This window comes from Equus caballus, chromosome 9 (assembly GCF_041296265.1).
Source record: "Equus caballus isolate H_3958 breed thoroughbred chromosome 9, TB-T2T, whole genome shotgun sequence".
Taxonomy (NCBI): Eukaryota; Metazoa; Chordata; class Mammalia; order Perissodactyla; family Equidae; genus Equus; species Equus caballus.
This window is the reverse complement of record NC_091692.1, coordinates 2,734,682-2,750,762: the sequence shown is the minus strand read 5'-3', so window position 1 is coordinate 2,750,762 and position 16,081 is coordinate 2,734,682. Positions and strand designations below refer to the sequence as shown.

At 40.2% G+C, this 16,081-nt stretch overlaps 1 protein-coding gene across 1 annotated transcript in view; it reads left to right on the top strand.

Annotated features, from left to right (window-relative positions):
• Positions 1 to 11,159: 11,159 nt before the first annotated feature.
• ATP6V0D2 (ATPase H+ transporting V0 subunit d2) overlaps positions 11,160 to 16,081 on the top strand; it is a 53,413-nt gene continuing 48,491 nt past the window's right edge. Inside the window, exon 1 of the mRNA XM_070221380.1 lies at positions 11,160 to 11,321. The gene's annotated coding sequence lies outside the window, so the exon portion shown is untranslated. The remainder of the gene's footprint in view (positions 11,322 to 16,081) is intronic.

Below are 16,081 nucleotides of genomic sequence, written 5' to 3'. Positions count from 1 at the left end.
GCCGCGAGAGGGCTGCGCTCGGGCGCGCCGCCCTTTGTCCCCAGGACCGCGGGGTACACGGGGACCCGCCCCGGGGCGGGCTGAGGCCGAGCCCCCGCTGTGGGGTCTCTGATGGTAGATAGCCGTCTGCAGGCGGCGGAGGGGCAGGCCGCCCCCATCGTCACCGACCCCTTAGGGTCAGTGCAATGAGGCACCGTGAAAGCAAGGGGACCAGAAGGCGGGAGCCGGGGCTTAGATCCCGGGCCTCACTGCTCTCATCTGTGAAATGACAACGGGAACATACAAAAGTAGGTCGTTCTAGGATGGATAGCGTCCCTTGAAAGGACTCGACTCTCTCCACGGCTGAGCGTGTATCCAGATGACACGAACGTTAGATGCGTTTTCATGTAAAACTAAGAGCCTGTGATATTTAAAGTATAGAATATGACTGTCCTTTATTGCAATAATTAAGCACACCGGTCTGTGTCGGGCACGCCACTAACCTCCCGCAGCGAGGAGAGAGTGAGCCTCGCTCTCTGGGAGATTCATCCGAGAGCAACTCGGGGGGAAACCAGACGTCTAGAAGCCAGCCCAACACACTGTGCAAATGTGAGGGTAAAATCCGTGCAAAAAGACTGTATATGATATATCATATAATATCATTATACAATTATATATTTTAGGTACAGTTATATAATTATTATATTATTGATTATAATAGTTATATATAACCTTGTATTTTTATTCATTTCATCCTTATATTCATAATCATCTATATCTGTATGTGTATACATTATATTTTTGATAAATGATCTTTTAAGTATTGATTAGATACCAATATATTGATTATATGTAATTTACATTGATAAATTTTACAGAAGTGATGTGTGGGAAGTGAAACCCAGTCAAGAGGAAGCAACCAAGCTCAGGCGCCCCGGCAATCGTGGAACCAGGCCTGTAGTCGCTGTCTCCTATCTTCCCGTCCAGTGCTCTTTCAACTGCGTCGTTTCCTTTCTAATTGCATTTAATTTTTAGTTTGGTTTAAAAAAGAACATCTGTAATGAGTCAATTAGTCACAGATTTGCCCAGAAGCACTGTATTTTGGAGGAAAGTTTGAAATACAACTGGGCTGTAGCTGAGAAAAAATAAGCCAATCCTGCAGAGGGAGCGGAACCACAGGATAACCGACTCATCTTGGTCAAGAACCCGGGGAGTTCTCAAGGACTAGGAAACAGGGAGAAGGGTGGGTTTAAGCAGGTGGACAGCTCGTGCTTTGGTGTCTCAAGCTTTGGAAGAAACTCGCAGAATGGGCAACATGAGCAGAGTGGAAAAGAGAAGAAAAGGGAACAAATGGAGGGAAGTCAACTCTTGGGGTGCTGCTCCAAGAACAGCATGCGCGTCCCAGAGAGCCTGGCGTTAGGGTCGATGGACTCCTGTGGCCCAACGAGTAGGACGTATCCGCCGTAAGTGCTAGGCCTGGGCAGCAGTGAAGGCCTCAGACGCTTCCATGAGCCCGTTCCCCCATGTGTCTGGGTTCTCCGGGCGGCAGGAGCTGCAGAAACGAGCCGGCTCCAGAAACCTCTGGTGTCCTGGCCTCAGCTGGCCTCACAACACGGAGAGCTTGTCCAGAGCCTCCTGCCAAGCCTGAACCAGGTTCCTCCAAAACTGGTAACAACGGTCATCGACTTTGAAGCCCTTTAAAAATGAGAACAGGAGGGTCCTAGCCCCGTGGCCCAGTGGTTAAGTTCACGCGCTCCGCTGCAGGCGGCCCAGTGTTTCGTTGGTTCGAATCCTGGGCGCGGACATGGCACTGCTCATCAAACCACGCTGAGGCAGCGTCCCACATGCCACAACTAGAAGGACCCCCAACAAATAATATACAACTATGTACCGGGGGGCTTTGGGGAGAAAAAATAAAAAATCTTTGAAAAAAAAATGAAAACAGGAAAAGACACCACTGATTAGTTCTCTTCTTTGAAACACCAATTATTAACCAGAAGGGTTGTTGATAGTATAAATTCTGCGCCTGGAGACAAAATCTAACTATTAGGCGTTCAAAGTTTTTACAAGGGCCTTCATCAAACTTTGACAGGTTACAATATTTAAATGTTAAAAACACATTATAGATATGTTCTTTTAGCCTAACTAACTCCTGAGAAAGAATAACACCTAAAGTAATATGTAGAATAACATCCCACTCCATAAGAGTCTTCTGCCTGTATTTCTCTTTATTGTGCATAATTGCTTCATTATTTGGGAGACCACTCCAGCATCGTTTGGGACCATGTGCTTTTCACACATTAATTAACTATTTATAGTTATTTAAATCATATATTTTAACTTAATTGAAGTAATAAAATTGTTGAAATAAGCTTTAGACTTAAGGCCAGTTTTAAAGGAACTTTTATTTTTGTATCCGTGTGTTTACCGCTTGTAAGTGGCTTCCTGTAACACTCACACCAGCTGAATAAATGGAAGTGGTGTTTAGCACCTGCTTCTGTGCTGAACTTTACTCCAGCGGTATTCTCTGAAGTGAATTAAATAAACTGAGCCTTCAGCTTCTAAAGAAAAAAATCTTACCTCATCCTCAGCTCCATTCATTGCCCAAAAGTCACAAATTCTTGCTAAATAGTCAGCCATTAACATTCATAACAATGTGTAACGTAACACTTTGCTCCAATCGCTCAGTGCCAGCTTCCACTCTATAGCCGGTTTATAAAAAGCAAAGTTAGACGGGCTCATCAAGTTAAATCCTAGAAAGTTTCCTGGGCAATAGAGATCCCGAACCCATGGAAACTTCCTAGAATAATGGCCCCGCTTGTATTCCATAAATTGATTGAATTAAGTTATAACCCGACGCCTAAAGAAGATTCTCTTGAAAGGACTTAAGGAATTGTGCCAAATGGAAAACTCATTAAAGGCTAAGGCTACCATTTAGGGAAAACTCATTTCTCTTTTACATGAACAATATTGGTGCAAAATGTAAAAAAAAAATTATAAACGTGTTGTATTCTATTCTATTGTCAGTCTTTAGTCGTCTGCAGTAAAAGAAAGGAAGCAACACAAGAAATGAGGGGTATCGCCGGGAGTGATACACGGTTCTACACCCTCCTGGATCTTGAAAATGAAAAGCTATAACCAAAAGACGCTTTTGAAAGACAGCACGAAGAATTTACTTCATTTAGAATTAGTTCCTCTTGGCATAGCTGCAGTTTCGTTGCTGATTTTCAAGTTTCCTTCTCCTTAGAGCCCTCCTAACGGGATGCATTTTGTCGAAGGTGCTCTCAGGCCTGAGACATCATTCTGAAGGCCTCCGTCTTATTGACTTTCTTTCTCCCGAGGTGGAGGATTTGTGTTTATAATGACAACTAGCGTGGGGCTCTTTTAAGTCAACGTCACATACACAGGGATGTGTGGAGCCAACAGTGTGAGCCCCCCTCAAGCTCTCTTCCCGTAAATAAACAACGAAGACCTCCAAGCAGGAAGCCTTTGTGTGAAACTCAGAGACGGGAGAGACTTTCCTGCTACCCTTGGCAGACTGTTTCCCATATCACAACGCCTTACCAAAAAAAAGACCATAATAATTCAGACAGCTCAGTAAGAATTTTTCAATTACTGAAAATAGTATTTTTTCTTCACTACAGTAGTGAATTATTCGTGTTAACTTTGTATCTCTACATTTAGCACTGAAGAAAGAGTTTTTACCTTTTGTAGAATTTCAAATTTTACAAGTTATTTATCTTATAATTACAAAAAGGAAGATAGATGTGAGTATATAGTACTAAAAGCAGATAAGATCTCTCCTCTCAAGTAAAAACACCAATTTCACTTTTTTTTTTATTGTCGTGAATCAGAGAAGCCAACAGCCAACTGGTGAGTGAGGTTTCCCTGTTTTAGTGCGTAAATTAAAGAGATAAAGAGAGACGGTTTTCACTATATTTTAGCGGATTTGCCAAAAGGAATTCTGCTTTTCAAGTTAACATTTTTGCATCCAAAGCCGTAAAGAAATGATGATTACAAATACGTTTAGTTACACGAAAAAATATTTACGAAATGCTGCTGGTGGAAAAAAATACAAAACTCCATATAGCGTGATCTCATGTTTAAACTCACGGGAGGTAAGTTCCCGTGGAAAGGAAGGAGTGAAGGCCCGTTGACAACTGTGGGAGTGAACGTGGGGACAGATTCTCCAGCCCCAGCTCAGGCTTGGCTCTGCAAGTGGACTCCCCAGGTTCAAATCCTGGTGACACCACTCACCAGCTCGACGACCTTAGGAAAGTCACTTCACCTCTTGGTTCCTCCAGGTTTCTTCTCTGTGAACTTGAAATAATAATAACACAAATGTACACCTGAAATTTATCTAATGTTACAAACCCGTGTGACCTCCACGAAATAAATTAATAACAATAATACAAATATCACAGGATTGTTGTGAACAACTTAGTTCAGGTAAAGCACTTAGTATCTGGAACATTACTACTGCTCAACAAATACCATTATTGTTATATATCATATATGATAATTACATAGTATATTAAAAACTAACTTAAGTAAATGGCTTTGAGGGTTCTATTATTTATCTATTGTTGAGTAACAATTTTCTCCCCAATTTAGCAGCCTTTAAACAACAAAGGTAGCTCAGAAAGGAGTCCTTTGTCTCCCAGGAATGGGCCTGCCTTGGTGTCCCCACCACACTTAGACATGGGGGCACAGCGTGGCCTCTGTGCACAGGGAGCGAAGGATCTTGGAGCGCAGGGGCTGGGCCCACAGGTAGCCGAGTTCCCCACAGCAGGAGCTCCTCAAGGTACAATTCCCTTGGCTGCCACAGATAATCAAGTGTCAGTATAATTATGATGAGAAGAAAACAATATTTGAAGAGCTGGACAAACTACCTTCAAATGAGCACTTTAACAAATAAAAATCAGAACTTTTATTCAAAGAATTTTTGCATAGTTTTCATAGACATTTCAAAAACCAGTGGCTTAGAGACCAATTTCTGACTTAAATAAATCAAGATTTGTTAACTATTTACTAAAACATGCCCTGGATTTCCTTGATGCAGTGTTTAATTCAAATAAGACTCTAAAAAAGAAGCTAACAGGGAAAAGAACCTTGATTCTTGACTGATTTGTGGTTTCAAGGCATTTCTACAACATGTACAAGATCCTTCTCACATATCTCTAATTCCCACACAAGCCTTTCTCTCCAGGGAGATAGTTTTCTCTGCCTAGAACACCATCAATTGCATCTTTGGCAATACTTTTCTCTCCAACTCTTAGTCTGTAACCAATATTCTCTCTCCAACATTTTGGAGAAACCTGCTGTGGATTGAAATTGGAGTCACAGTTTCGTTCTCAGAATGTGAGTCTGAGCCCTGCTGCCCGCGAGGAGCCTGTGGTCAAGCTGAAGCCCATCATGAAAGCTTTCAAGATCGAATTCTTACCACCCTATTATCAACTCACCTGGTGTCCAAATTTGTTAGGTGCTGTTTGGCCTCAGGAAAGCAGAGAATATTTCAATCCAGATTTTACTCCTCCATTATGTGAAGTTTTATTTCTGAAATGCTGTTTTGTTTTGTTTTTTAAGACAATGCCTCTTGGTTTATTCACTTTGATCTCTAAATACATGCTGGATGTTTTCATGAAGTTAATTTCTGGGGTGGGAGGGGAAAATCTCTCAGCTTATTGAAATTACATCATTGGTTTGTCCCTATATTTTTGTGCCTTTAAAAGTAAGTATATAAACACCTGCCAGAAAAAATAGCTCAGACAAGAAGCCTCATAAATAAAACCCAGAGTTGAAAAGCACTCACCAGTTCAGTGTTTTTGCTCTAATTTTTCTCACTCTTGATCTCAGCCATTACCAAGGGTTCTCAAACTTTAGTGAGCATAAAAGTAACTCAGGGAGCTGGTTGAAAATGCAAATTCCAGAACACTATTCCCAAAATTTCAGATTCATTGGGCCTGGGAAAGAGCCCAAGAGCCTGCATTTTTAACAAGCATCCAATGTAAATGATCTACAAATCACAATTTGAAATATTGTTTTAGACATTCACATGTAAACCAAAGATTCATAGCCGTGTTCTGTGTACAACTCACAAATGGCAAAACTGGCCACCTAAGCAGTAAATTCATGGACCCCAAATGCCTCAGCTTCAGGGAAACAGGAAGATGAGGGAGTCACTGGGACAAAAAAAGAGAGAGAGATTTGTGTCTGGCAAGCTCTGACTGGCTTAGGCAGGCTGGGGAGCATTGCACAGTCATTATTGCAAAGGAGTTGCTTTACCAACCCTTTGTTATGTTTACTTTGGTTTTGTTGCTTTCCAATTTCAGAGGTAATATATGTCTAGAGGAGGAAGAAATTTTCCTCTATCCTCCAGGTCCTTCTGGCTGTTCTAAGAATTAAATTGACATGAGACAGAATAACAGGAGAAAATCAAGCAAGCTTAATAACATGTACATGTGAGAAACCAAGGAAAAGTGAGCGTTTCCAAAATGGCCAAAGCCACCACCTTTTAAATACCATCTTCAGCTAAAGACAAAAGAGGATGTTGAAGATAGTGGTTTGGGACTTCAAAGGGGAGGAAGGAATTCACACAGAGATGGAAAAGCAAATGTTTCGTCAACAATGTTGGCCATGCCTTGTACAGACAACGGGACGTGGAGAGGACTTTGATGAAATGGGCCTTGCTAGGTTCCTCCCTGTCTACCACACCTGGTCCATATTATACTATGGGTATCTATGGTGATAGCTCCTTCCTTAAACAGGCTTTCCATCCTAAATTCTTTTAGGCAGTTAGGGAGAAGGTCAAAGTTTCTCCCTGAGTCTTTTGTTCTAAAAAATAATCAAGCCAAAGAGACACATTTTGGGATGGCCAATTCTGATCCCCTTACACATACCTAGTGCAAAATTTTTGAAAACACAAAAAGAAAGCTAACTATTGAAAAATAATTTTACCTTTTGGATGTATATAAATGTCATTCCTTTCCATATTTATATATTATTATTTACAAAAAAAATCATGGTATATATAATGCAGTGTAACACTTTTTTCCACCTGACAATATCCTTATTTTCCCAAGTCAAAAAAATACATTTATCTAAAAGATGATCTGTGTGGGGGGTGGGGGGAAGGTGGTGCTGAGCTAACATCTCTGCCCATCTTCCTCTATTTTGTGTGTGGGATGCCTCCACAGCATGGCTTGATGAGCAGTGTGGAGGTCCATGCCCTGGATCCAAACCTGGGAACCCTGGCACCCAAGTGGGGCATGCAAATGTAACCACTGTAGCACTGGGCCGGCCCCTAAAAGACAATTTTAAATGGCTGACTAGTGTCAGTCATGAAGATATTCCCCAATTTAATTAAGCATTCGTTTGTTACCGCATCTTTAGTTCCACTGTGCAGTGGACACTGGCATGCACTACTGCCATCCCCCCTCAACACATTTTAAATATTTGTGTAGAAGTCTTCCCATTTTTCCCTTATTGTTTCTACCATTTATGTTGTACTCAGAAAGGCCTCCTATGGATACATTCTGATGTTGAAATGCGCCGTATAATTAGCCTCAGTACTTTCGACTTAACACTCTCCTTTTCTACTCACGAAACAGAGGTGAGACCACCAAAGCAAATTATATCTCAGGCTTCAAGAATAGTTAGAGGGGCTGGGCCGGTGGCGCAGCAGTTAAGTGCCCACATTCTGTTCTGCTTCTCAGTGGCCCTGGGTTCACCAGTTCGGATCCCGGGGGTGGACATGGCACCACTTGGCAAAAAGGCATGCTGTGGTAGGTGTCCCACGTATAACGTAGAGGAAGATGGGCATGGATGTTAGCTCAGGGCCAGTCTTCCTCAGCAAAAAGAGGAGAACTGACAGTAGTTAGCTCAGGGCTAATCTTCCTCAAAAAAAAAATGAATAGTTAGAACTGGGTCTTGTTGCTTTAGAAGTAAAGTGAAGTGGGAAGTGATGACCTCACTGTCCTCAAGTAACCTCTACTCACCCGAGTCCTTGGAACTTCCTACCCTTTGTGACTTGGCAGTTCACCACTCTAGGCCTACATGAGGTCCCATACTGTGTGTCATTCAGTAGCCTAGTGGTGGAAACAGAGAAGCACACTCTGGGGAAAGGTTCTTCCCCCAGAAGAATAACTGCTCTTGAGACTATAGATCTAAGGTTAATCGAATAATAACCTCATATTTGCATAAAATTATGAATACTTTATAAATGACTTTTAAAATACTAGAAAGGATGATAAACCTAGAGTCAGAATATCTTTTTTTGTCCCTAGTTCTGCCGTCACTGATTTGTGACGCTTGTTAAAAAAAGATAACTCCTCAACCTTTTTGAAGTCAAGTTCCTCTTTCTTTAAGGTAAATAAGCTGTTTGTCATGTTCCTAAGTTCTCATTCATTTCCAATATGTTTTACATGTGTATTCTATGTGGCATTTGAAGCACTCTTACATCAAGAAATTTCTTTTTCAGAAAAAAAGAAAAGTCATTTCAAATGTTTTTAAAAAGTCATTTTGTAACAATTTTAAAGATAATTTGGCAAGCCCAATAAAATGATCTTTTTAAAAACACTATATCTTATAGAAATAGAACTAGTTGATTGGAGTTCCATGGGAGCATGCTTTTCTTTACTAGGCATAGATATTTCTAATACTTGGAGATATCCTAAAAAGTAAGGTTTAGACTCAAAAAGCCATGAGGTCCTCCTTATTTCTGCAGTTGGTGTGACATTATATCAAATTATCTCTGAGGTCCCTTCCTATTCTAAGATTGTAAGGTTTATTGGTATAAAACTTTTTCTGATTACAAATCTTTCTTCTGTGATGTTTTACTAGTCTTATAATAAAGTAAAATAATGATCTTTCCACCTATAATGATTTGATTCATTTTTTTTAGTTCATACATTCTCACAGAAATAGTATAATTGGCATAATAATGCCATTTATTATTCCGGCTGGTGAGTTTTGTATCATTAGCTCATTTAATTACCATACAAGCTACTGCTGTAGCAAGACAGGCCCTGGGATCTCTGCCACCAGGACAGAAACAAAAATTAAAAACTAGAACTGTTTGGAAGAGAGACAAAAGCATGGTGAGCCTATTACATTTTAAAATACATGTAAATTCACAAATATATCATTTCCTCAAGTGACAAATGAATTGAATGCTTATGTAATAGTGTGATAGATGAGTTTTATAACATTTCTAAAATAGTCAATGTTATAAATGAGAATTTCCCAAATAATCTGTTAAAGAATGCTACTTCCTCAGGTTGTTAAAGGCTTGAATTGCCCAAACAAAGGGAGCCATTGTCCAATCGTTTGGAAAGTGCTGTTTTCAAGTTAAGCAGCTTTAATCACCAAAGGATGTCTCGGAGACTTCCTGTGTTAACACACCCTTTGACCATCCAAGATGGGATGTACGACCTCCTGCATTTCTCAAATCTGTTCACAGTGCTTTTCTTCCCCCCACACCCATACCCAGAAAATCTCTCAGGAATGCTTAAAATAAGGTAACTCGCTGTGCACATGTGAGGTAAAGGAAGCCAGATTGTGAAATAACAGATGAAAAGGCAAAAAATGCTGTTTATGGGGAATGGAAGAAAGGCTTGCACCTATGACGAGGACCAGTGATGGTTTGGGGAATGGAGGAAGAGATGAGGAAGAGCAGAACTCCCTGATATGTCTTGTGATGGCTAAAAAAGTCTTTTAACGTAAACAACTGGAAGTCACTTGTTTAAATTTTGATGTGACACTTCAAATGAAAAACATTTACAGGGAAAGTAAATCCAATGAAAAGTCACTTGCTGTAATGTTATGGTGACCTCTTGTGGTTCAAAACCAAAATGACCCTTTGATAGACTAGTTCTGGCACCCTGAACATGTGCTTAAAAAACCTGTTTCAGCGTTCACCCAAACTGTTATCAGTGGTTATCTCTTCAGAGTCGTATTAGGGGTACTTACATCTCTGTATTTCTTTAATGGTTGAATTTTTGCAAAAAGTATGCATTTCCTCTGGGGAGCAGAAAAGAAAACAACAGCAACAGAACAAAACGTAAAATATAAGGGAAAGTGATCTTCTTTCTCAAGTAATTATTCATTTCTCTGCAAGTCAGACTATAGAATTTGGATTAAAGTACTAATTGATGCCCTTAAGCTTTTGAAATAAACGGCCATTCCAGGATTTTGAACTTTTTACCTTCACTTTATAGTTACACCTATGTGAATATTTTATCTAAATATTATGAGTGATTACTGATTTTTGCACTTTTCCAATTAGATTAAAAATTCTTGCCATAGAACAGACTTATAGAAAGAAATTAAATAGGGTCACTGAAGAACACGGGATATTATGAAGAAAGACGTACTGTGTCAGGTCCAGGTTTAATTAACTTACAAAAGTGTACATATTATTTTGTTAAAGTACAGAAGGTGAACCATTAGGGTGAAGGGCAGATTACAAATCACTCATAGGGCAGATTTCATAGCCAGCCGACAGCAGAAATACTTCTAGTCTTCTCTTCAAGAAGAAGAAAACATTAAAACACCCTTAAAACTTTATCCAAAGTCAACAAAGCACAAACGGTCCCACTTCTAACCTCACACCGAAGGATCCTTCTGGCTGCAGCAGCCCTGAGCGTCAATGGATTTGATGACGGTTCTCATATCCTCCTCTGTTTGTAGGAAGCCTGTGATGCGATGCTGCTCTGAGTCAAGGTCGAGGGAGCAGTCCTGGTTGCCGGAGCTGTTCCTGTCCCACAATCTCTGGGTTTTCTCACTGTAATCCATTTGAATCAAGTTGGGATTCTTGAAGAACACACACAGGAGTTAAGTTCACGGGGCTTGAAAACTCCATTTATTCAGCATAATGTTTTTCTTGGACTGATGGGGAGGTTTGTTTTGACATGTTCCAATTAGAAAAACTTAAGTACCCGGGAGAAAAGTTATGCAAACAGTCTGCGAAAGCCTTGCCTCCATGTGTGTGCACAGGTGTCACCCCCAGTGGGCAGTGTGGGCCTTCACCCCCTTGCTGAGCTGCCCACCGCCCTGCAGAGGCCGCCGTGTCGTGATCACACATCAAGAACCGCAAAATTAAACCACAGCTCCTCGAAGAAACAGCTGATTCCGGGTCTGGGCAAAAATGGTACAAAATGAGCATGGAACATCCTGTTGTTACAGAAAGCAAGGAAGTCACCAAAGACGACCAAGTTTATATCAAAAGAACATGCTGACTATGTTTAAACACGCAAGTTAATAATATTTTTTATTTTTTAAGAAAGCCTTTATTGGTCACTTTTGGAGGATGTTAGAGAACCAACTCATTATTTGGAAAACTGGTAAGGAAATGAAATGAGGTAAGCATTTATCCTGCCTTTCTTTATGAACTGTAAACTAGGGTAACCAATATTCGATGTTGAGAAGTTACTTTTTACAGAAGTATTGCAGCTAATAAATGAAGAAGGAAAGATAAACTGCAAAATAATCGTTTTGTTACTCTGAATGAAGCAATGGATCTGGGTGGTGATCATAAATGGCTGCTGACATTAAACAAAAGTGAGAGACGGATGTCACGTGCATCCTGATGGAAGTACTCGATAATGCTGGGAAGTGCTCTCGCAAAAAAATCTAACATAAGAATGATCTAGTCTCCAGATCTACCTACCAACTTATAGGACTTACAGGAGACTGAGCAATAGGTCAAATGGCACTCAGGATGCAATCAGCAAATTCCAAACCATAGAAAATTCTAGAACTGTGTGGCTCAGTTTCTTAAAAAGCAGGGCTAGTGGGAGGGGAGGTGTACCTAAAAGAAAGTTAAGAGATGTGTAAACCAAATGTAATGCCTCCTCATTCAAACAAACCAAGTGTAAAAAAATAAAAATTATGTTGAGAAAATTTGAACATTGACTGGGTGTTTATTGTTAAGGAATAACTTTAAGTATTATAATATAATTATGATTATATTGTTAAAGGATCTTTGTCTTTTAGAGATAGATACTGAAATATTTATGGTTAAAATAATGTGATATCTTGGATTTGCTTGAAAATAATTCAGGGTGAGGAGGCAGTGGGCAAGGTTATAGGTCAGGGGTTGGCAAACTATGGCCCAGAGGCCAAATCTGGCCCACCATCAGATTTATAAATAAAGTTTTATTGGAACACAGTCATGCACATTCATTTATGAGTGGTCTATGTCTGCTTTCCCGCTACAATGGCAGGGTTGAGTAGTTGCAGCTGAGCTGGTATGGCCTACAATGCCTAAAATATTGACTCTGGCCCTTTACAGAAAAAGCTCCCTGATCTGTGGTAAAGCTGAACCAAGATTGGATGTGAGCAGATAATTATTGAAGCTGGTTGATGGACACATGAGGATTAATTATAGTATTGTTTCCTTTTGTAATTGTTTGAAATGTCCCATGTCAACGCAAAACAACCAATACCCATTCTATAGATAAGCGAAATAAGGTGAGTTTTACTTGAGCCAGGGTGAGAATTATAACCCAGGAAGGGCTTAGAAAGGGTTCTGGAGAAGCATGGGTTTCAGTACAGCCTTGTATCTTTTTAGAACAAAGAACATATATTAAACATGCCCAGGATACATTTTTTCAAAGTTCTCAAAGAGCTGTTTAGTTGCAAATTAGCAGGTCAACAGGACCCTGATGTTGGGAAAGGGACTAACCCAGGCATTACAAATAGGGTGTTACCAACAGGGCATGGGAGGGGAAGTCTGCATTATCTTAAGAGAAAGGCCTTTGGGGGCTGGCCCCAGTAGCCTAGTGGTTAATTCAGCATGCTCCACTTTGGCGGCCTGGCTTTGGTTCCCGGGAATGGACCTACACCACTTATCTGTCAGTGGCCGTGCTGTGGTGACGACTCACATACAAAAAGAGGAAGCTTGGCAATAGATGTCAGCTCAGGTGAATCTTCTTCAGCAAAAACCAAAAAAAACGGCCTTTGACTAGGTCATTGAAGATGACATCCTGGGCCCCCAAGGTGCATCCCCCAGAGCACTCTACCTCTGAAGACACTCCCAGGGACTGTGTGAGGGCGGGCTTGGCTGTCCACCTTGAGAACTACCCCAGAGTCCAGTAAGGCCTGGGCTTGCCTCAGTCGGCTGCATCTTGACACCGAGAGGAATGTTCACAGGGAGCAGCCTGGATCTGCTTTGCTTCCTCACTGTCCTTTGGAGGGCCTACTGCATCTAGAAAAAGAGTTTTTATATCTTTTATTCCAAGGAATTTCTCCATTCCTTGGAAGAGTAAGTTGATCCTCTAATGCTATGAAACTAATGACTCTTGGGAGCTCTTAAAATTTACAGAAAGTCACAACAAATCCTATATTCCTACACAGAGAAGCATACCTACACAGACACACATATATATGTATATCATGCTACAAAACCACAAAATACCCTCATTCTTCAGCTATGCTTACCAAATACGCGTTTCCTAGAGAAACATGGAACTAAAGATTCTGTCAGAGTGATTTCAGGTCATTTTGGAAGTCCATCTCTAGTTAATCCAGCAAAGAGCTAGTGAATATCTGCTCTGCTCAAAGCATGCTACTAAGCACCTGAGAGAGAAAGGTGAGCAAAACAGTGCTCCTGGCTCCAAGAAATGCAACCTAGTGATAGAGATTAGGATCACAATGGTTGGTAATGACAGGGGAAGAGGAGAAGCCATCGCAGTAGCTTCTTTTATTATCTGCTTCGCACACATGCCCACGTCTTAACCATTTTAAGAATTTTATCTCGTTTAATCCTAACAGACTATGAGGTAACTGTCATCATCCTCATTTTACACATGAAAACACTGGGCTCAGACAGAGGAAGGAACTTAAACCCACACTTTCACACCCTGAACCCACTCTCCTAAGCATCGTTGGTAATTTAAACCTGGAAATGAACATTTTTTATTTCATTCCCATCATAAGAACCCATTTATGAAGAAGCTCCGTATGCTCGTCACTGGACTGGGTTTCCTCTCATTGCTCACGAGTTTGACCCCGTTCTTGACAAGTACCTTTAGCAGAAAGGAGACTGTGAAGGATCAGAATTGGCCACCCCAAAATGTGTCTGTTTGGGTTGATTATTTTTAAGAACAAAAGACTCTGAAAGAAACTCTGACCTTCCCCCCTAACTGCCTAAAGGAATTTAAGATAGAAGGCCTGTTCCAGGAAGGAGCAAATACCATAAGATAACATTGTCTACAGACGGCCCAGCAAACACTTGTTTACCAAACATTTGCATTTCCATCTCCATGTAAATTGCCTTCCTCCCTTTGAAGCCCCAAATCAGTACCCCCAGCATCCTCCTTTACCTTTAGCTGAAAATGGTATTTAAGGTGGCGACCTCAGCCATTCTGGTGAGTCACTCAGCTTTCCTGGGTTTCTCTCATGTATATACATTATAAAGCTATCTTCGATTTTCTCCTGTAATTCTGTCTCATATCAATTTAATTCGTAGACCAGCCAGAAGAACCTGGAGGATAGAGGAATTGTCTTCCTCCCCTACAAGATGCTGTTGCTTCTGCCAGGTTGAAGGGATAACGTGAAGGAAGGGGAAATACCAATAGCAGAGAGAGTAGGTGTCTACCATTTTAAAGAAACATTGGACCTTGTCTCTACATAAATCAAAAGTACATAAATCTAATATACAGCAAATTGAAAATTATTTTGCACACACACATACACACAGTCCATTCTTTTATGAGCATGTAGACATGCAAGACTGGCTCTAGGTAAAACTTTGAAGATTTTGTGTTGTGCTGTACATGTTTAACTAGCTTTCCCCACAAAAAATATGTGTATCTATTTGTTATAAGTTTTACTAATATAAAGGATGTGTATCACCCAATTTACTAATAAGAATAAAATAATACTCTTTATTGTAAATTGCATATAGTCAACTGATTTTCACAGAATGCTTTTATTGATCTTTGCTCGACTCTCGTATCCGTAGCCAAACTATGGCTGCAATTGATAAACAAGTGTAGTTCCCACATGAATGTTGGTTGATATTTTTATTTCTTTTAAAGAGTAGGACAAAAGTGAAACAATGAAGACATGTCAGGTACAATGTGAGTGGCTTCTTTGCAGACTCATAACAGTTTTTGAATACTGAAAGACTATTTCTTCAAGTTTTTTGCAATTCAGAATGTAACAGCTATAGACACCACACACTAAGTTTAATTTGCCTTATTAACATTTTCTCCATCACTTTCTTAAGTCCAGATAAACAAGCAACAATGAATTATGCCCTGCTTGGTAGTATTTGCCTATTTCCATGGTGTCAATATTTCCACCATGGTCAAATTCTAACTACCATCGTGGCATCATTAAACCAAGAATTGAGAAGAAATGCTTGGTAGCACATATTATATAGAATATCTACCAACCACACATAATTATTCAAACACATGAATACTTGTAAAACAATTAGGAAATTAGCTTGTTTTTATCATTTATTTAATAGTGCTTTTGTAATAGTTCGAACTGTATAAAATTGCTGATATGCAACCATTTTTTTGACCTACAAAAGTGGTATGTTCACATGGTTCAACCTAAAATGTACTCAGGGAGCTTGAGTATGTTTGAGTTTAGAGTGTAAGTTCGAGTTTGAGGTCTGAGTTTGAGTATGTTATGGGAGAGGGTGGATAATGATAATGAAATAATAAGAACCTCAACTATTTATTGAATACTTTCGCATTGCTGGGCACCATCCCAAGCTAAATTTGGTTCTCTGTGATTTTCAATAACTAAAGCAGAATTTCCGTTGATTTAATCTTTTCTAGCTTCTCCTAAACAGTCTGGAAACCCCTGAGACAGGGACTGGAGAATTTCTCGCATTTTAACTTCAATTAAGAGTTTGACGCAATATACATGACAGTGAAATACTATGCATGTAAAATAGCGTTCAGGATATTTGACACGATTTTTCAGCTAAGTATAGGAGAGAACGAGCCCTCCTTTTTGGAGCATGAAACTCCACAATTAAATCCTGGCCTCATTAAATACTTACTATACTGCCACTGTGCATTTTGGGCTGCCTCCCAGCTTCTGAGAGCTGGTTTCTCGTCGATGATTTGGGTAATACCAC